The sequence below is a fragment of the Solea senegalensis genome, linkage group LG3 (assembly GCF_019176455.1).
Source record: "Solea senegalensis isolate Sse05_10M linkage group LG3, IFAPA_SoseM_1, whole genome shotgun sequence".
Classification (NCBI taxonomy): Eukaryota; Metazoa; Chordata; class Actinopteri; order Pleuronectiformes; family Soleidae; genus Solea; species Solea senegalensis.
Window position 1 is genome coordinate 3,790,400 of NC_058023.1, and position 22,437 is coordinate 3,812,836.

The window sequence follows — 22,437 nt, forward strand, 5'->3', positions numbered from 1 at the left end:
ATATGGGACCATGTACTTATGAGGTAGGTAAATTAGCCTCCTTTGTTTACAATCTGAATTGATATTTTTTGTTCTTGGAAACTAGAAAGAAAAGTTGAATCAGTGCAACTTCATCCATCCATTTTCTGCCACTTTATCTTCCACATTTGCCAGGCCATCGCAGGGCCACATATAGAGACAAACAACCATTCAACAGTCAATTTAGAGTGTCCAATTAACCTAATCCCCACATTGGATGTTTTGGACTGTGGGTGGAACCTGGAGAAGACCGACCCACACGGAGAGAACATGCATGCAAGTTAGATGTTCCCATACCGGGAGTCGAACCCGGGCCGCCTGGGTGAAAACCAGGAATCCTAACCGCTAGACCATATGGGACCACGTATCTACGAAGTAGGTAAATTAGCATCTCGTTTTCATTTGGTTACAATCTGAATTTATATTTTTTGTTCTTGGAAAAACGTTAAATCAGTAAAACTTCATCCATCCATTTTCTACCACTTTATCTTCCACAGGAGGGTCGCGGGGGGTGCTGTGCCAATCCCAGCTGACATAGGACGATAGACGGGATACACCCTGACAGTTTCCCAGGCCATCGCAGGGCCACATATAGAGACAAACAACCATTCAACAGTCAATTTAGAGTGTCCGATTAACCTAATCCCCAAATTTGATGTTTTTGGACTGTGGGTGGAACCCGGAGAAGACCGACCCACACGGAGAGAACATGCAAAGTCCATGCGGAAAGCCAAGTTCCCTTTCCACATGGCCATTGGCTGCCCTAAAATTGGATGTTCCCATACCGGGAGTCGAACCCGGGCCGCCTGGGTGAAAACCAGGAATCCTAACCGCTAGACCATATGGGACCACATACGTGTAAGGTAGGTAAATTAGCATCTCGTTTTCATTTGGTCACAATTTGAATTGATATTTTTTGTTCTTGGAAAAACGTTAAATCAGTAAAACTTCATCCATCCATTTACTGCCACTTTATCTTCCACAGGAGGGTCGCGGGGGGTGCTGTGCCAATCCCAGCTGACATAGGACGATAGACGGGATACACCCTGACAGTTTGCCAGGCCATCGCAGGGCCACATATAGAGACAAACAACCATTCAACAGTCAATTTAGAGTGTCCGATTAACCTAATCCCCAAATTGGATGTTTTTGGACTGTGGGTGGAACCCGGAGAAGACCAACCCACACGGAGAGAACACGCAAAGTCCATGCGGAAAGCCAAGTTCCCTTTCCACATGGCCATTGGCTGCCCTAAAATTGGATGTTCCCATACCGGGAGTCGAACCCGGGCCGCCTGGGTGAAAACCAGGAATCCTAACCGCTAGACCATATGGGACCACATACGTGTAAGGTAGGTAAATTAGCATCTCGTTTTCATTTGGTCACAATTTGAATTGATATTTTTTGTTCTTGGAAAAACGTTAAATCAGTAAAACTTCATCCATCCATTTTCTACCACTTTATCTTCCACAGGAGGGTCGCGGTGGGTGCTGTGCCAATCCCAGCTGACATAGGGCGATAGACGGGATACACCCTGACAGTTTGCCAGGCCATCGCAGGGCCACATATAGAGACAAGCAACCATTCAACAGTCAATTTAGAGTGTCCGATTAACCTAATCCCCACATTGGATGTTTTTGGACTATGGGTGGAACCAGGAGAAGACCGACCCATACGGGAGAACACGCAAAGTCCATGCGGAAAGCCAAGTTCCCTTTCCACATGGCCATTGGCTGCCCTAAAAATAGATGTTCCCATACCGGGAGTCGAACCCGGGCCGCCTGGGTGAAAACCAGGAATCCTAACCGCTAGACCATATGGGACCATGTACATGTGAAGTAGGTAAATTAGCCTCGTTTTCATTTGGTTACAATCTGAATTGATATTTTTTGTTCTTGAAAAGTTAAATCACTAAAACTTCATCCATCCATTTACTGCCACTTTATCTTCCACAGGAGGGTCGCGGTGGGTGCTGTGCCAATCCCAGCTGACATAGGGCAATAGACGGAATACACCCTGACAGTTTGCCAGGCCATCGCAGGGCCACATATAGAGACAAACAACCATTCAACAGTCAATTTAGAGTGTCCGATTAACCTAATCCTCACTTTGGATGTTTTTGGACTGTGGGTGGAACCCGGAGAAGACCGACCCACACGGAGAGAACATGCAAAGTCCATGTGGAAAGCCAAGTTCCCTTTCCACATGGCCATTGGCTGCCCTAAAATTAGATGTTCCCATACCGGGAGTCGAACCCGGGCCGCCTGGGTGAAAACCAGGAATCCTAACCGCTAGACCATATGGGACCATATACTCATACATCTGTTGTCAAACATTTCCATTAAAATGTGGCGCAAGTTCTGACCATATTTTTCAAAGATTCTGTAAAAGAAAATGTGCATTTATTTGTGTTTCCAGCAACTGCTGTAAAGTAAGTGTTCAGAGCGAGATCACTGACATAAACACTAGGTGGCGCAAAAGCCTGGATCGCCACAGAAGGGTAAGAAGGAAAGGCATATGTTGATAATAAAAGATCACGTTTGATTGACCTTATTTTTCCAGTACAGCAAAATGTGGAAGCAGAAGTTGACGGATATTGTTACCACATGATTTCCAAACATCCTCGCATTAATGTCGTATTCAAAAAACTTTTTCCAAACTTTTTTTTTGGCCAATTAAAAATATGAACAGAAACAGGCTGACCCTCCATCAAAGTCTAAAATAAAAGCTGTCAAAGACTTTCTATTCATGCTTGGAAGATTGACTGTACTGGGACATTTACTGACAGTACAGGACACATCCATCATTAGGTCACTTAATAAACTGTTATGACAGAGCAGTTGGCATTACATTTCACTCTAAGTGGTATTTAAAAGGTCTTAAATTTGATGCCCCGATGGAGGAAACGGGGGTATTTCCCCAACATTTGATAAAAGTGCCTTGGAAATGATCCAAAATGCCTGTGAAACACATTTTACTTAAGAACGGAGAGAAGAAGCGGGGGGGAAAAAAAGGAAAAGGCCAATTCATTTCCTTCCCTGCTGTGTCGACGCCAAAGTTTTATGTCTCTGTTCCGCCCGACAGTATGTAAACAGAGCGGTGAATGGACTCCGTGCAGATGGTTTACACAGACACATATACTAATCATCCATCTGTCATCTGCACTTACTCTGAAAAATGGCTGTCAGCCACTGAATGTGGCCGCGTCCTCCGTCCTCTTTGTCCTTCCATTCATCCATCAGCCATCGCCGCCCACAGCTGAGGGCTATACGTGCAACGGCAGAGAGGCAGAGAGAGACAGAGAGAGAGAGCTCACAGGTGGTTTTAGCTTGCTGAGTAGAAGAAGGAGTGCAAAGGTTCATCCATATATGCATGACTATTCCCATGGCAGCTCACCGGGGAGCTGACTTCACACGACGCTCTAACAAGGCAATTATCCTCGTTGGGTTTCATTCCACTCCAGCACGACTAGGTTCACTGTCCTGGAGGGTTTGGACCTTCAGTTGCTGGAAGTCTTCTACCACCACCCCTGCCCACCCCAGACTCGGGCTCATACAGGCTGAACAAGATTAATGTTCACGTGTGAAAGGCCACGTGGGCGGTTTTAGGGTGTTTCAACCCATTGACTGCACTAAAACGCACCCACATGTATGTTTGTCTCAGGGTATTAAATAAAATAAATAAAATCAGATTTCAACAAAAGAAGACGTAGTCGCCAAGGACAGTCATCCGAGCCTCTACCTGGCGACCCTCAAGTTTTGAGAAGTTTTTGCGTCCTTTCTGGTAAGCGGAGGCCACCGTAGTTCCCTGACATGCTTAGGAACGGGAGGTCCTATCAGTCTCATCATTAGATGTCACAAAATCTTACGTTAAATATTTGGCATTTTCCAAAGATTTTATACCTTCAAGATAAGAGGACTTTAAATTGGCTGGAGGACAGAAACAGTAAGTCACTTTGAGACAGTCTACAGTCTTAAGACGGGTAAGAAAATATGATTCATTTAATTCATTTCATTTTCAGTTTATTTGTACTGTATGTTCCAAGTCCTGAGTCGTTTGGTTCATGTCATTCTGTCTCTTTGTCTCCTCTCGTCTTTCCTGTCACTGTCAAAACAAGAAAATTGACACAAACAATGTCACCAGAAGATCCACTTAGTAGCTCTCAGCTGTATGACATCATTTTACTTGGACGCTGGCCTTTTGTGGTCTATTTTTATGACCTTAATTGTCTGTCTCTGCTTTCGAAACATGTGAGATCACTCACACAGGTAAGATAGATGTAGATACAATAAACTATAATTCGGATGCTGCAAACATTTGCTTCGTCCTCTCTATCTATGTTGATGTTTTTTTTTTTTTTGCTCGAGTCCACTACTCTGACGTGATCTTCACTCTCTCTTCGGTTTTCTCCGCCGTGCTTCACTGGAGCGTTACAACGCTGACATTCAGACACGCTAGGCTGAGACAGACACCCAGAGCATCGTGGGCAGGCGACACATGGCTGAAAAGGTCGTGTCTCCACGTGGTGCTACCCCATGATCCCGCACTATGGCAGGAAAAAATCCACTGGGTGCACGATGGTATAGATCCAGTAAAGGCTATACAGTTCCTGGTATGGACGTGGCTTTCAGGAAGACATGTGGATACTGACCTTTAACACGGAGAGGCAACACAGGAAGAGCAATCACCAAATGTCATTATCCTTCTATTATGTGTCTTATTGTAGGACAGCCTGTATATTAAGATGCTTTCCCCAGATATGGGGGGGAGGGGGGGGGTCACCTTGACAGGCTTTTTTTCTGATTCAATAACCACGGCGTCTGGAATCTGTCACATCAGATGTTAAAATCACTGCCAGTCCACAGGAGATGGGACTGTGGCGTCCATCTCCGGAGAAATGTCACCCCGACTGTGGCACACATGGAGGAATAGATACAATATCTGGGGCATGAACGGACTGGAAAAGCACACTTTGTGGTCTAGTTGAGATAATGGCAGGCTGTGAGGGGTGAGCATTGTGGGGAAGCATTGTGACGATGGTTGTGAAACTCCTCTCCAAAGCCATTAGTGATTAGATAAGGAGTGGAGATCGACTTGTAATGATGCTCTCATGCATGTTCTCTCTCTCTCTTCAGCCTCAGCCAGATGAAAGACAGCCACGTCCTCACAGAAGCCTTTGTTGTCCACATTATTTTACTCCTCCACCACCTGCACTTGCACCTGCCTGCTTTGATCACTGCTTATTTGTCAGAAATATGGACTTGAATTATTCTTTGCACTGAAATGTAAAAAAAAAAAAAATGCCAGACCTCATTAAGGTACTTGTGAGGTTGAAGTGACACCATGTGACCCAATCATAGCCTCAAATCCACCACTATTGTCATAAAAAAAGCACCGTTTATTTTATGATTTATATAGTATGTCCATCTGGACACAAGCTCATGGACATGTATTCAGTCTTTTGAATGAAATGACACATTATCATTTCAGAGCACCAACATATAACAAATATATTGAAAAGAAAGAAAAATGTAAGAATTTGTCCTCGTTGTCTAGGCAACAGCTAAATGGATGTTAGCAGGTCAAAGTGACAGAGAGAGAAAAGATGAGGCGCTTAGGCTAAACGTTTTTCTATAAATGAACACATTAATAAAAAAATAAATAACTCATTATAACTTGATATTAAGTGGTGGGTTTGAGACCTGTGTCCTAAAGCGTTCAGTCATGTTTTTTAGTAAACTATATCACTGAATTTATCCGCTAATAATAGTTCATCACTTTTTGCTGCTACTGCTGCTAACCCTAGCGAGTTAGCCCCACCTGGTGGCTAACTAACGAGCTAATTACATCATTAGTTGAACGCTAAACACTGGACACGCCCCTTTGCACGGCAGCCATTTTGTCACTTATGTTAGGTGGAGAATCACAGCAGTGACTGTGAGCCACATTAGCAAGACCCCCTCTGTTCACGTCATGTACAGTGAAATAACATTCACTCTAAGACCGAAGAAGTGGAAATAAAACTTCATGGGATTGATTTTTTTCACCTGTGGTTTCTCTACTGTGTCAAAACGGCTGTTCCATTCTCCTGCTGTCCTTCTGTGAGGGCTCTGCTAAGATGCTAACAGCCTCAACACCAAGGTGAGTTTACAATTTCCTGTTTATTTCGGCTAACACTGTTAACTTAAGTGTGAGTGAAATAACGTTTCAGTCCTGCTTTATTTGTTTTGTTGATGTTTGAAGTTGTAGTTTGTTCCTGGCCATGTTTTAAAAGCTGAATTTCATTAGTTTTAATGGATAATGGATTGTTGTCATTCCTTGTAGTGGCTGTGTTCATCTCTGTTAGGCCTCTGGTTGTTGTGTCTGAATAGCATTGGCTGTAGCTTTGTGGTTGTTCTGGGTACCAGCCTTTTTTGTTGGACATTTTTTTTTTTACTTCCTCAAGATATTGTGTAGAGAGTCATGTTGTTTTTCCTCAAATGCAGAATAAAGAGCCATATCCTCACTCAGACGAGAGGATACCACTTTAGTGCATCCGCAACTTGATTATTTCTGATGGAGAATATCGTTGCACAATATTTCGTGAACTTTTCGGTCTATAAGTCACTCCTGTGTTGTCGCACTGGAAAAAAGTCCAAACTTGTGTGTATAAATGGTCAGTTGCTTGTCAATGAACATGGTGTAATCCATGTACAGTGGCCACGGTCTAACAAAAAATTGGCACAGATGACCTCCACTCCTCTTTGTGCTACGTTTATTATTTCTTCAATTTTCTCTCGCTGTCCAGACACCTGTATTGGTCTCCGGGGTGTAAAGCTACAACATTGTCCTTTTCAAAATCACCACCTTTCAGAAGTATTCATTTTGAAATATAGATATTACGACTTCAGTAAAAAGGCATTTTTGTTGAGAGAATCCTCTGGAAATGAAAGTATTTGGAAGGTTTGTGTTCTCAAAGCACAGTAACAGACATTTTAATTAGGGACTAATTAAAATGTCTGTTATTGAGAGGTTTTAATGCAAAAAATGGTGCCGTATGTGCAACTAGAGCATTTGACGTGTGAAAATTATACTGTAGATGGAAGTGAATTGCCCAGGGAGCCTCATAAATAAAAAAAAGCATGTATTTGCACGTTGTTGCAGCAATGTAGAACAGCTAGTACTGGAGGGCATATTACTAAAATTAGAAAACTACCTCTGACTTGAGGGTACACACATTTTTTATCACCTTTTTTTTTTTTTTTTTTTTACACTGCTTTACAAGCCTTTCATTTCTGAGCCTTCATGTTCTTACTTTTGGATGCTTTCAGGGTTTGGCAGTTCTCTCTGTGAATTCCCCACATGATGTCCATTCTTTAAAGCTTTTACAGCCGGCCTTTGTCACTTTATCGCGAGAGAGGCGTTTCAGCGGGTTGTTCGCCTCACAAAAGCGGCCAAAGTCATTGCACAGTATACGGAAAGAAAAAGCTGGGAGTGCTACACTCTCAAACTGTCAAGACAAGGCTGCAGAACTCCTTTTGCTTTTAATCACGTTATGGCAGCTTGAGGATTGCAATGCATGCTGGGGGATCTGGTCTATAGGATCCGAGGACTGACATGAAATCTGTAGGATTAGTGTATGGGTAAGACGACACATCTATAGTGGTTTCGCACAATGGCCGCCGGCGCAGGCGTGGGATACCCGGAGCAGTTGGTCACGTGTTGTTTCACGGTGAATCCACATTTTTCAAATGATAAGCCATTTTTTTCCCCCTCTACTGTATCTCCTGTGTGTGGATATCAACTATAAACAGGCTGAATAACTCACTTGATCTTAGGATCAGAACAAACGGCTGTTTGGTTTGCATTTGCAGTCAGGTGAGGGAAATGTGGCAGCGGGGAATGGGAAGCCACTCGACCGTGGGCTCTGTTCAGTATGCGACTCCAGCGAACAGAGAGATGAGCTGTAATCAGCTCTCCCACTCTCACCGGTCCATGCTGTGGAAGTGATTGGTGAACTCAGTCAGACTCGGCTGCGAAGAGATAAATAAGTTTGACAACAGATACAAGAGAAGAGGTTATTGTGCACATGTGGGATGGATGTTGTTAGTGTTAATATCAATACTGATACTGACAGTGCCTCTGCTTAGCCATATGATATTGATTAGTTTGGTTTTTGTGCTCATTCTGGATTTGCAAGCTGAATGGAAACACGAATGATTAGAAAAAGTCTTGAATTTCCTATAAAAGTTTTCACACCTGGACCATTGAGGAATTGGTGAATTGAAGGATATCTCATTATCTGATTGAAATTGAGCAGCACATGATAGTCGGGAAAGGTTCACTATGAATCCATACTTACATTGATCTCTAACATAATGTTTGTGGATAATTGAGTCTTCATACGCCTCACTGTGCTCAGAAGTTAATGCGGCGCAACACAGTGCATTTAAGTGATTGCATAAGTAACGTATCATTGTTTCCGTCCGCCGCCTCACTGAACTGTTAATAACCGTTAACACAAACTGAGAGGTGTGTTGTTATTCACTGTGTAACTTAGTAATGCATTCTTATTTCCTTTTTTTTTTTTTTTTTTTTAATGACAGCATTTCTTTCTAATATCCGGGGTCAAGGGCCTCTGTTTTGAAAATGTCCTAAATATATAACATGTATTCAAACTACTGTTGTACAACCTTCTGTTAACAAGCACATACTTTAGAGTGAAATGTATATACTGTATATATACAATTCAAGGTCAGCTATGGCCTTCAGAGTAAAATAAAGTCATAGATTCAGTAAAAAACCTCCTGGCAAAAAAAAAAAGTTAGAAGATAAGAGTCTGTCTGCAAATGCCAGGCGAGGGAAAGGAATATTTTAGGGTTTCTTGAAGTGTGATTCTGTGAGGTAATGACAACAGTCAGCGTTTTCGCATTCGCCCTAACTGACCTTTGCCCGTCCTCTGTGCCTGGAATTCGGCAGGGTTGCTCAGTAACTGCCTGAAAATCAGATTTAAGCCACTTATCAAACGGCTCACCTAATAAAAATCTCTACCTGCTTCAGTCAATGATGTCCTTAGCCCTTTTGTTTTGCTGCTCGTCTCTGCTGCCTCGTGGTTAGTTTGTGTCACTTGCGGGATTATTATTTGGCTCACGTTGTATCAGAGTTGTGGTCTGGCACGGCTGAGAGAGGTGATGGAAGAACGGGATGAAATTGGTACAAAAAAACAGAGGTTATGAAGGTTGGGTTGTGAATATTTAAATCTGAAAATATGATTGAAAACAGAGAAATAACAAGAAAATATAACAGGCTGAAGCAGTGGATTAACATCACCTGTGTGACATGGTGATTTGCTGTTATTTTTCATGGACTTTGGTGCAGGAGAGTGAACTGTTTACATACTTCATTATCAACACTTTATGAGGCTCGAAGCTGTCACGACACCTTACGTCACATTTTCCAGCCACTGCTCCTCTCACACTCTGCCCCAAACTTTGAAAAGAGAAAGTTTTCAATTGCAGGCTTTCGGCAGAATGATGGCACTTCCCCTTTGTTCCCTAGTCCACCTCCTTTTTATTTTTTCTCTCCCTCCCTCCTGTGACACTATCGAGCCAGACTATTTTCTCCGAGGTGGAGGAGTTGGGGCTGAGTTACTCCTTTTGACCATGACTGATAGCCGTGGATGATCTGAGATGAAAATTACAGCTCACAACCAGCCGCTGGATCACAGCTAACGGCATGAGAATAAAAAGGAAGAAGAAACTTTCTCTTTTTCACTGGCTGGTGGGTAAAAAGTAGCTAAATAGTGATGTTCGAGGTCCTTTTGTGTTGCACCCTGAGCTAAATTATAGATAATGCTGCCCAGGAAAATTATATAGTGTCAGTTGCTCCTGTCATCTGGATTCTTAACCATCCAGTGATTAATTGTTCTGGCCCTGAGATTGGCTCTGATCTCCACAGGTGTGGATGGATTTGCTTGTCTTTGTCTTTGTTTTGCTCCAGGATATTTACACGGTTGGTAATCAAAACATGAATTGCAGAGTGAAACTTCATAATTACATGATCTCTCTCGCTCTCTCCCTCTCTCCTGGACCAGCGAACAGCATTTCTTTGTTATGTTAATAGCCCGGAGAAACTAAAATAAAAGTGATGGAAATTTTGCAACAATTCCCCCATAAACACTGGTTTTCAGCGTCGTCTTCTACATGCTTCTGTGGCTTTTGCTTACATTAAGTACTTAAACAGCATAATGTATGAATGAATTATTCACACACCTTCAAGTGATCCATGTTATAATTTATGAGGTTAATGGTTCTGAAACGAGAAGGTTTCTACCCTTGGAGTATCAGTAATTACGTTTTTATTTGTTTGTTAATGACTCACTTAAGCAGGTGGGTAACTCCCACTTTACACTGCAAACAAATAATTTTTTTGCCTTTATTGTGACATATGTAGAATGCTTTTTAAAAGCTTTAAATTCAAGAGTTGCGATATTTTTCAAAATGTGGCAAAAGTTTCCTATTTTCTGCCTTTTCTTCATTCGTTTAACTACATTTACATTCTCCGGTGATAGCTGGTGCTTATGTTACAGTTACAGAATTTACAACTGAACACCAAACATGTCGTGTTTATAACAACAACACAAGACACCCCACTTGAAGTTTATGAAGGCTATGTTCAGATTACCAGCCACAATCAGATACAGATTTAGTTCAGGATTCGTTACAGATCAGATTCGAAGTTTCACATTAAAGTTACTTGAATCTGAATCGTCAGCATCATCTGCAACCAAAGAAAACGTAACTTTTTGTGCAGGAGATCTGTCAAAACCTTAAGCTATTGCATCAATTTTGTGTGTAGGATGTAGCCATAGAGGGCACCCGCTCTCCTTTATTGATCTTTAATCTTTTCTAGGCTGTTGATGCAGGTCAACGATATCATTGGTCAGTGTATGCATATTGGCAAAAAGCCACATCTGACTTTTCTCACTCATGTCGCATTGCCACATAACCCGTATTTGCATTCTAGGACCACATAGTGAAGTGACCCAGATGTGATTTGAAAATTGGAGTCAAAGCTCAAATTTCTGTCTCCACACAGCGTTTAAAAATAAAAGTAAAATCTAGCTCAGTAGATGGGAAAGGCTTGAGAAAAGGAGAGGGAACTGAGCATGGCAGTATGTGCTGGAAAAACAAAAATAATAACAGAATAATCATTTTCACAACCATTTGTTCTCTGTGAAACCTTGGCTGCACGTGTAGATCCATGTGTGTGAATTATTAAGGCCGACGTTATCGATACACTCTCTGATCTTCAGGAACGCTGTCCGCGTGTTCCAGACCAGAAGCTGTGGATCTGTAACATGTTGTACCAGTAGCAAAACAGCTGTGAGACTCCACTCTCTGACATCACGTGACAGCCGCGACTAAAAATAAACCCTCCCTCCGTTCCTCCCAACACATGATGAAGATGATACCGGGGCTAAGAATAGGCCCGCTGGAGGGAAAATGACACGATACGTAGTAAATCACTATCACAGCGATGGCTGCGGCGCAACAGAGAGCGGATTTCGATGATTTGATCTTGGAACAATGCGATATCACAAAATCTCGTGACAGCATAATTTGCAGCGGTGCAGCCTTTGCGTGGTATCTGTCAGGTGCCGCATCCGCTCCTACCTACACACATGTCGGCTAATTGACTTGTGGAGAGATGTGTGGAAAATTAGTCTTGCTGTAACCTTAGAAGGCTGGGTAAACAAAAGACGCCTCACATGTTGGTTTTCCATTGGCGTATTGGTTAAAATTGATGTCTTTATTTGCCTTTTTTGTGTCCATTGCAGCAGGAGAATAAGATCCTCGTACAGCCTCCTCTCTGGGGATCTGCCAAAACTAGACTCAGTTACAGTAGAGACATGAATTAGTCTAGAGGAGTGCTTGACATTATTTGGAGTGACAGATGGGCAGGAATTGACCTTGAGTTAGAGTTGAGGTGGTTTGCCTCTTTGCTGCCTGAGCCAAAAATAAAAGTGAATTAATTGGTTACTTCCTTTGTAGGAAATGTGGTGTTGGTACAAATGTCATGGTCAAGGTTTATGTGGCTAAACATCTTGGCTTTAATGGAGTGTGGGTCGGTTTCTTCACGGATTTTCTGAATGAATTAAATTCTGATTGACAAAGTGAGTGTGAGATATTTTTTAACTGAAAATACCAATTTTGTTTTCTCTGACACCTCGATCTTGCAAAACTATAGGGTTATCCACAAGAGAAAGAACTTGATTGATGACACGAGTTGCAACTCATGTATAAATGCATACAAGTTGACAAATTGATGGATCTCACTGGATATCTCTTTCTTAACTTTCTTACAAAGGTCAGTCACAGGAGGAAGACTCTCACAGGCTGCATGACTGGACAAGCCAAGTCTGAAAACTAAACCGTGGAATGGAAATGGAATGGAGGTAAATTATAAAATGAAACCTTTTATCATAATTTAATCCATCCTCTTCTAGAAACCTTCCTAGAATTAGGAGCAGTGTGCAGCCATGGCCCTTTTTTTTGACCTGGCGGGACTTAAACTGGAAACTACAGTTCAAGTTTCCTTTCCACTTGGCCATGGGCTGCCCTCAAAATGGGTGTTCCCATACCGGGAGTCGAACCCGGGCCGCCTGGGTGAAAACCAGAATCCTAACCGCTAGACCATATGGGACCTTATTTGGTAGACAGGTCATTCAGGCTAAAAATCAGCCATCAGCCATCGCGGGGGAAAAAAAACCCCATATTGGTTGATTTCTAAAATGGAACCAATGCCAGTCAGATCATAGATGTTGGTTGTACAAGAAAAAAAAAAGTTTTCTGTTTGAATATTAAGGTTACAGGAGTGTGGTGTGTGTGTGGCAGAGCTGAGATTATAAATTAGTTTTGCATCAATGAACCGCCTCTGTAATTAACGCAACAAAGACGCCCTGATGACAAAGATATATAGACTGTTTATTCCTTTTGCATTGACCGTGACCTTGAATAAGATATGAGACCACGTCTTTGTAGGACTTGAAGGCACAAACCCGTTCTTTCCCCTCTCATAACATGTTGTATGAAATCCACACACCAATGTGCATTGATTTATTCCTCGTGGGGACAGGATCTGTTTGCCCTCGGGTGAGCACGGAAAATATCTCATGATCTGAAGGGTCATTTCATAGGCTATTGAACCAAGGTGTACCCACTAGCCAGATTACGTATTTACCTTTAAGGCAGCTGTACTGTATGTGGAGTTGGCGATACCGTCACTGGGAGGCACATAGGCCGCCATTTTTGGTCTCCTGTAACAGGATGATGTGCTCTCAGGCGGACGTGGTAGTCCCATTTATCAACACACCTGAAAGCGAGGGGAATGACAGACGGGTCGATGTGTGATCATGTGATTTGTTGATGTTGCTGTGGAGGCTTCGATGCCCAAACATCTCCAGGGGAAAGTGGAGAGACGATAAGGCTGGTTGGGAAACCTGGATGTACAGATAAGAGGAAATGGCTCACTTTCTCCCAGAATGACCTTCTGAGAGGATCAGTATTGCTCTGACGAGCCTTGAAGTTAAAGGACATAACGCCATAGCTGTTCACATCGTGTCGACTTTAACAGATTTTTATAGTTTTGTTAGAAACTTACAGATTTGTACATCATCTTCATCCATCACCTTTTTTAAACATTGGCATTGAACTATTTTGATAATCGAGTGTTTTCTTTATTAATTTAAAGACAAGCTCTCCGATGTTGCAGCTTCTTTGTTGGTAATATTTTCCACTTTCTTTGCTCTGCTATAACGAAATCATAAAGAAATCATTGAATTTGAATCGTTTTGGTTTGTGCACAAAACAAGACTCTTGAGAACGTCATCATCATTTAGAGATTTTACATTTTTTGGGCCAAACAAACTAATGAATCAAGAAAATACAGCCTTAATTAGTTAATTCAAAACAACCTTTGCGATCATTTATATGTTGTTATTTGCATACTACATATTTTTTGAGTTATTTTATAATGTTTGAATAACTATACAAATTCAAAGTGAAACATCCATGAACTAACAATGGTGATTAAGTCCGCCAGTGCCACATGACTCCCTTTTAAAAAAAGTGATTTGATTTTTTGTCACAACAGACGGCGGCAGCGACAACATTGTGCTAGTAAAGTTGGAAACGGGTCGGAGTTTCACTAAGAACACAGAGAGCCATCCACCAAACCTTTCCGAAGTGAATTCTACAGCTTGAAAAAAACCCTGGCTGTTCAGCTTCTTATCCCCGTCCACCCCTGCGCTGCCGCTGTATACACATAAACGCTCCCTCAATCAGGTCGGATAGTCTTGCTGCTAATACACTTTTCCTTTTAAATATACCCTCCTCTGCTTGTTTGACGAACCATAATATCACAGCTCGCTATACTTGGTGTAGAGAATTTACCTACCTCACCATGTCTAAGCTCTCAAATTAATCTTCTGAACTCAATTTTACCATAACAATAGAAACCATTAGCAGACTCAGTGGTGGGGAAACATTACAGGATCTTCCTCTATAAAGTTTTTCCACATTATTTAAGGTGGATAACGGTGTCAATAAAGGTAAAAAAACATTTATATAATTGACGACACAAAAAAGGCTTCATCGGTTCAATCAATTATCCAAATGAACGCGCTTGTATTACCTGCGTTTTTGACGCTTGTGAGTTCATAGATTTTAATTTCTTTTAGTCATTTATATCGACCGACGACTGTGGCAAAACTCAACACAACATACATATATATATATATATACACAAATATTTATAACTGATTACCATGTAAAGGAATAATTTGTCCGTCAGTTATTTTCTCAATTAATCGATTACTTGTTTGGCCCAAAGAAAGGAAAATGTCGATCAAACCTTGAAATGATGATGTTCTCAAATGCCTTTTTTTTGTCCACAAACCAACATTAGTTTTATTTCGAGTTTGAGTTCTTTCTTATATAGAGCAAAAAACATTAAGTAATGGATTCATCGTTTAATCGTTGCAGCCTTAATGTTGACCATGAGGAGCATCTTTGTGTTTATTTCCGAAAATAGTCACTAAAAACTGCAACGACTTGACAAAACCTGAGATTCCACATGATGAACTGTTTCTAGAAGACAGATATAGATCGGCTGCACTTTTTTGTGCAGGTGAGATTAATGATACAAAAAAAATGTAATTCAGTGTCGAATCTGAGCCCAGCGCCTCCCTAATTGCCGTCTCTCACGGAACCGCGCGGTTGGAGTTGGAGGGTTTTGAGAGATGACGATCTAAGGCGATTAGTCCGTCCATCCAGTGGCACACAAAACATTACTTAGAGCTGTTTTCCTCGCTTTACAGATCTGGGAAATTGGTAGGACGTGCCCAAGAGTGTAAGCTCTTAATTTAAATTCTAACAGCCCTATTACGCTGACGGCCTTATCGAGAAACCAATTGAGTTTTACTCATGTCACTCATTGACCAAACCAAGTTTTAATTAAATATTGCCTGTAACATTTTAAAGAAATATTTCCAAGGCTTAGCGCCTGTGGACCAGAAACATTATGAGAGTCTGTCCGTCTTTAATCACTATCTCGATAGAATTCCTTCAACACACATTTCATGAATAGTCTGATCAAATCTTTGTGGCTGAATGTCAAAAATCACAGTGGCCTCACACACGTTTTTTTTCTTCTTTTTTTTTTAAATGCAGTATCTACAGACCATATTGAAGTCATTTCTTTAAAATTGGCACTTGGATAAATGGAAAAACTGATTAAATGTCTGTGTCTGAAGGTCCATTATCAAGGTTGAGGTGGGCTCGCCAGTAAAATTATGTTTTTTCTTCAACATGAATTCATCACATTTGTTCACCGAAGGTCCCGCCTCGCCTCGCCTTGCCTCGGCATGGCATGGTTCAGGTTGGTTTTCCACTACAAAATAGTACCTACTCAACATGGGCTGAGTCATCACTGCACAGCTGCATGAAACTGCCGCGACTTCGCTTTACACGCGACACACAAACACAAACGAGTGACTAGTGTCTTGTAAAGCAGTTGTTTTCAGTGTAACTGAATCATTAGAATCAGTTAATTCAAACTATTTGTAGTATTAGAGAACAAATACAGATGATCTGATTAGATTTGGGCAGCCAAAGGTTTTGAAAGACCAAGGTCAAGGCAGCTAGAGCAGAGTTACACGTGCACATGTTATGAGTCTTGTAGATCGAGGCTGTGGTGGTGATTCGTTGACATCAGAACTTGGACGTTTGTACGGGGAGTGATCTTTCAGTTCAGAAGTTGGGGGAAAAAACATGGATGCAAATGTATATCGGGCTAGCCATTGTTAGCAATATCATCCAGGGATTACAAATTGAACAGTATTATTTTCGCATCCGTCTCGATGGTAAACAACGAAGACAGAAGTCCAATTAACAGTAAAAGCAGGAAAGTGTTTTTACTCTTGATGGTAGTGGAAGCCGCCTCATTATCGTACGTCGGGTTTTGCGAGGTTACTCCAACTGTCTGAGTTGGAAATCCGTCTCGAAGGGGCTGCAACTCCAATGACATTTTGAGACGTATAATTTTGGGGCTCGCTCGCTCGTCTCCTATGCAGATTCATCTTGCATGTCCGTGTCCCTTTAACCTCTACTTGTCAGCCGTCGCGTCTACACGTCCATGCTCCCGAGCAGCATCATCTTCTGCAGCCTCGTCATGTGGCCGCGAACAACTCAACTCAGAGACAGCTGACAGTTCCTCACTATTTATTTAGCCATCAGCCGTTTTCATTTCCCATTTGGGATAAGTGGTTTGGAGGAGAAATGCAACTCTAAAGCTTGATCTACATTCATAACAAAGTGTACTTCCCCTTCCTCATCCTCCCCCTGAGGTGAGTGGGTGATGGAAGGGTGAACGCCGATGCAGAGATGACACAGCGGTTCACAAGTGTCACATCATCCGTCAGCCTGTCACAGGCTGTTGCCCCCTTTTCCCCCCAGAGATGCTGTCGATCTGTAAACAAGGGAGAGGAACACCGGGCTCTTCCTGCGGCACCATGTGTGCAGACAGTCGGAGCAGAGCAAACCTCTGCCTCCATGAATCACGGCAGCAGGAAGATGATTGGGGTTGTTTTGATCCCCACAGCCAGGTTCGGGTGACTAATGCATCGGAAGAATACGGATTAAAAGCAACCGACCGTTTGATAACAGCCTAAGACTTTTATGACGTTTTATAATGTGGGAATAAGTTCAACTGGACACTAAAACTTTCACTTTTTGTTGGACTTAATAATTAGGATGGAATTAGCATTATGTAGACTTTGTAATGGTGCACACAGTTGGCTAACAATAAAAAAAATACGTAAACAAGGAGAAAAAAAGGGGAAATATCAATGAATGGTGCTTCTATTCATTTGGATTTATCAGAAGTAAGCATATGATTGAGAGCAGATGAAAGCTCTTAACAAACATGCAATAAAAGTTCAAAAATAACTCACTCAAAATATGTAAACAAGTTCAAACATACAAATGAAAATTAGAAATCTAGTAAATCTAGTGTCCTTCTCCTGAATTGACACACAGACAAGGGAAATGAAAATATAGATGAGGAGAAAAATAACATTTGGATTAGATTGGCAATTTAGAGAGATTAAAAAAAAAGATTTAGGGACAAGAAGAAGATAAAATAAGATAAGACCATTCACTGGAAGATAAATACTGACCTTTCAAGGGACGTTTCAAGGAACTTTGAGGGGCCCAAAAAGGGGACTGAGGGGCCCAAACTGAACTAAAGGAAGTTGGTGTCATTGGGTCTATCTTTAAGGGGTTTCCAACCATGGTTGTATTGCAGTCTTCTCAGTGCGCACTCTTAAATGTTGAAGTGGATTCTATCGATCGACACCTACGCTATGTCTGGCCCCATATTGTCTCTTGCTGAGCCAAGCAGTAATCAGTTATCTGCTGAACTGTGTGTTGGAAGACGAGGGAAGGGACTCAATCTGTCCTTTTTTATTGACCTTGTAATTATTTGCCCCAATCACACTATTAATATTGTCACTTTGATTTTGTTCTGAGCTCATTAAGTGAGAGACTCAATGGCAGAGGACGCCGTTTGTACAGCGAAGGGTCGGCCATCTTCACTGCCTCATTGTTTCCAGGCCTTGTAGACACCTCTGTCCTCCAGGAAGCAGGAACTCTGAGCCAGGAGAGTGGAGCAGGGCCGGCCTGCCTGCCTGGTGGCAGCGGCGCTAACTGGGACAGGGCCAGGGACGCGACTGGAGCCAAGCTATTTCTGAACAGGACCAGAGAGGACACAGCTGGTGTTCCTGCTGTTGACGGTGTTGGTGTGCCAGTGGAGGCCCGCCACAACCAATGAGCTCTTTTTATATCAAGACAAACAGCCATTAAGGCCAGTAATCACTGTCCAAACCACAGCCAGAGTGTTGACAGGACAGGTTTGACTTTTTTTTTCCCCCAAAAGTTTTATTTAACATCAAAACGCAAAGTGGATTGTCGTTAACAAAAATTGAATAATTACAATAAGTAATTCATAAAACTTTGCCATAAACAGTTTCTGACGGTGAAATATGGCACCATTTGCAGTAAGCTGCAGCCTCTGCTAATGGCATTGTTTCAAATTGTGCTCTTAATTTGAAAAAGGATTAACCGTTCAGCTCGACTTCACTAACGTGCTAATGTCTTTCAATCAAAATAAACACTGCTTTGTCAGAGTCAAGTCGAGCATAGCTTCAGTCCAATCAATTGTCTGTCGCCTGGAGCAGCTGCATCGCAGTGGAGAATATAATCCCCTCGCCCCGCCAATATGATCTAGAATAGACTTTAAGAAAACATCTCAACAGGGTCAATGTTCTCCAGCTTTTTATCATCACATGATCATCATCAGCAAATGGAGTGTGTCCAGTTGTGATGGCATGGTAATTGTTCAGATTTCCCTTTTGCATCTCATTAATGGTTTTAGCTTTTAAATGGACCCTATGGTTGACAGATTTATGTAAATATGGATTATGGAGGTCTTTGTGTACATTTGACACGTTCTGCTGCAGAAGAATTGAAACTAGTAATTGAGACATTAACTCCTGAGGAAAATGTTTACTGGCTTTATAAACCAATGGAGAAGTATACACTCATTTCCCCATAGACTTTCGTTCATATGGACTTCTTTTTAATGCCAGAAGAGTCACATTCTGGTGTTTATACAGTATGTTATTATGGCTACATTTGCGTCTTTGGGAGAACCAGAGGAGCTTCTGTGTAGACCTTATTTTTGGCTTCCAGCATTTCTGGTCAGTAGTTGGCTAGCTTTACGTAGCAAGAAGGACAACTTTGCAGAATAATATGACTTTAGAAGAACGGGTGTGCAGTTTGTTGTTGTATTAACAGTTGGTTTTTGCAAAAGGTTTTAATGGAAAGGGTATTTTTTTATAAGAACATATACCCTCTTCCTCCTCAAGGAAACGCTTATCTCGTGTCTTGAAAGCCTTGATTCTATCTCTGTTTGTTTCACTTTGTTGACAGAAGATCATCCAGAAGATCATCCAGAAGACGTACAGAAGATCATCCAGAAGATCTCCAGAAGGTCATGCAGTACCAGAGGAGTGTCTGGACTATGAAACGCCGGTAAAACTTCCAAGGCGATGTCAGCAGCCGCAGGTAAAATCACAGCTAATTGCAATGAAATGTTGTTTAGTGCTCTGAGGTGGTGTAACCACGTTGTATTACCCACTTTTAGTAATTAATGGTCTATGGGTTGGATGGATAACGTGAAAACTTGTCTACACTTGACATTCAGTCTAACCTCAGCATTGGTTTTAGCTCAGTGTGACAACCGCTCTCTGAAGATTGTCCTCGTAGACGTTTGTGTGACTCGACCTTTTCTCTGGGGAAATCATCCTCCTTTCATGGCATCAAGTTCTGTCTGCGTCGGTGTGTTTGTTCACGTGTGCAAGGACAAGCCGTGGCTCACACGGAGTCCTTAGGGAGAGGATTTATTTATTTATTTTTTTACCAAGTGTCCTTGAAGGTGACATGAGCCCAGAGGGGCTAAGAAACATGTTAATGTGTGGAAAGGGTCAACTTAGTTTACACAATGTTGTCCGCTGTCCTCGCCGTCTCCCGGCCGCTCAGCCAATCGCAGCCAAGGACTCAGGGATGCTGTGCCGCTCTTACTGGAGGGATTCCTTGGAAGTGCTGCGTGACGATGCTGGCACTGGGTATCTCTCTCTCTCACACACACACACACTTCCTCCTCCTCCTCCTCCTCCTCCTCCTCCTCCTGCTGTTCTCTGCCCCGGGCTTTCTTGCACGAGGTGTATCCACCTCGCACATTTGAACGGGAGATGATCTAGCGCCATCCACACTGCTCCCACTAGACTGGCTGTACAGACGGCAAGCAGAGTCATCATCATCCTGATCATCCAGCCCTCTTTGTCTCCTCCACCCTCTCTCCTCCAAGCAAGACTCCACCTCTCACTTTCTCTCTTTCTCTCTGCCACCATCACACTCACTCTCAAAGCACATACACACTGTTCCCACGACTCCTCTCTCCTACTCCAGAGGAGCGCGCATCCTTGTCAGGGGCGAGCTAATTTCAAGCTGAAGGTGTGCTGTTGTTGCCAGGTAAGAGTTTCCTCTTTGGCTTTTCCACAAGTTATAAAGAAAGGAAAAAGAAAAAAAATCCAGGTGTTGCTTTGTGATTTTTATCAGTTGTGTGTCGATTGCATCGGTGTCTCTGTGTCACCGTCAGAGGAAGGGTGGATGCTTTGAAGGGAACTACACTTCTTTGGCTACAACTCCACGACACCATTTTTTTTTTTTTGGCGCCCATTTTCACTGCCATGCGCGGGCAAACGTTCATTTGTTCCTGCCGGATTGTTGGCAGGGTGTGTAAGCACAGCTGGCAACGGAGAGATAGAAAGACAGATCGGCTACAACGTATAGAGTGTGTCTCTCTCTCTCTCTCTCTCTCTCTCTCTCGCTCTCTCATGGTTGCGAGGGGAGACCACAGTGTGGATGAGTGGGCGTAGAGGGAAAACGAACGAAGGGAGGGGAATGGAGACGGAAGACGAAGCGCTGGTTTCATCCCATGGCAGCTAATCCCTCTGTTCACCTCTCTCCATCAGATAAAAATGGGCCCACTGTGGTGCCCTGTTTTTTTTCTTTCTTTCTTTTTTCTCTTCCACTCCTCCATCTTTCAGTTGTGATGGGTTTATCTTGTGCTGGGGAGGAAAGAGGGAAGCTATTGATCTGGAAATGAGCTGTAATTTCATTTGAAAAGGGAACAAGACATCTTTCTCTCCCTCTCTGTGTGTGTGTGTGTGTGTGTGTGTGTGTGTGTGTGTGTGACTTTTCTCCCGCATGCTTTTTGTACCTTCCTCTGGTGTAAAATCAAGAGTGATGTGATAATTAATTCCTTTTCATAGTCACTGTCTTTTATGCTTGACTCTTTTATGGGTGAGCTGAGAAGTGACTCGAGTTCTATATGTTGCCTAATATCAGTGCTGTTGTTGTGATTGATGGGAACCCCCCCCTTGCTGTAAATTCAGAGGCTTATCACCTTCCACAGGTTCAGCTTAGAGAGCGGGGCGACTCGCTTCTGCTGAGCGCACACAGAGTAGATCTGTCCTGGCTCTCTCGGCAAACACGTCAAGCCTGTCCGCCGCGATTCCCTGACAAATATGGCATCATTGAAAGATGGGCCGGCCTATCACCTCTCGTCTGCTCCAGGATTACCTAATATCTCTGGAGGCAGCGGGAGAAGGGAGAGGAGGCAACAGAGGGTGGTAGGGAGAGGGGGGGTCAGGGTTGCTCAGGTGTTGCTGTTTATCCCATTGCTTGGATACATTAGCTCCTGTGTGTCAAACTGTTACCAGGTGACGGGGAAGGGAGAGAGAGAGAGAGAGAGATGCTTAATGCACCCACTACCCAAATCTAAATGCCCCCTCAGCTCATTTCCCAAGGCAGAGCTTATGTTTACATACTCTCTGGGAGCTTCTGCAGATGCTCCATTTCATAAGCACTAACTGAATCAGACAAGCTGAGGCTGTTTCCTGCACCGCGCTGATGGATTCAGTGTGGACTGTGGGCTGGCAGTGGCTTTTTTTTTTTCTTTTTGAAAAACACCCACAAGGCATTTTTCCATTTGTGTTTTGTGACATTAAAAGTTGTTGTGCTTGGGAAAATAAAAATGAGACCTCAACACCGGATTGTACAGTTTTGCACTTCCTGAATGGAACGCGGTGCAGTTGCGGCTCATCTGTAGAGCGTGTAGCCTTTCAAACACAAGGTCGTGGATTTGAGTTCCCTGGCTCTGTTGTCTCTACATGCAGAGGTGACCCAGGGCAACACACTTCTTGACCCCAAGTTACTCTTGATGGCTGAGCCAATTTGGAAAAGAATATCTGCCAAA

General features: G+C 42.7%; 1 protein-coding gene and 6 non-coding genes across 7 annotated transcripts in view; 1 reads left to right on the forward strand and 6 right to left on the reverse strand.

The window, feature by feature from the left end:
- Positions 1–306: 306 nt before the first annotated feature.
- On the reverse strand, positions 307–378 carry trnae-uuc. The gene has a single exon. It is a non-coding gene; the product is annotated as a tRNA-Glu (tRNA).
- A 416-nt stretch (positions 379–794) lies between these two features.
- trnae-uuc lies at positions 795–866 on the reverse strand. Its single transcript has one exon. It is a non-coding gene; the product is annotated as a tRNA-Glu (tRNA).
- Positions 867–1,282: 416 nt separating this feature from the next.
- On the reverse strand, positions 1,283–1,354 carry trnae-uuc. The gene has a single exon. It is a non-coding gene; the product is annotated as a tRNA-Glu (tRNA).
- A 415-nt stretch (positions 1,355–1,769) lies between these two features.
- Positions 1,770–1,841, reverse strand: trnae-uuc. The gene has a single exon. It is a non-coding gene; the product is annotated as a tRNA-Glu (tRNA).
- Positions 1,842–2,252: 411 nt separating this feature from the next.
- Positions 2,253–2,324, reverse strand: trnae-uuc. The gene has a single exon. It is a non-coding gene; the product is annotated as a tRNA-Glu (tRNA).
- A 10,307-nt stretch (positions 2,325–12,631) lies between these two features.
- trnae-uuc lies at positions 12,632–12,702 on the reverse strand. The gene has a single exon. It is a non-coding gene; the product is annotated as a tRNA-Glu (tRNA).
- A 7,672-nt stretch (positions 12,703–20,374) lies between these two features.
- The window catches only part of syt1a (synaptotagmin Ia), a 167,492-nt gene continuing 165,429 nt past the window's right edge, over positions 20,375–22,437 (forward strand). The window contains exon 1 of the mRNA XM_044020704.1: positions 20,375–20,648. The gene's annotated coding sequence lies outside the window, so the exon portion shown is untranslated. The remainder of the gene's footprint in view (positions 20,649–22,437) is intronic.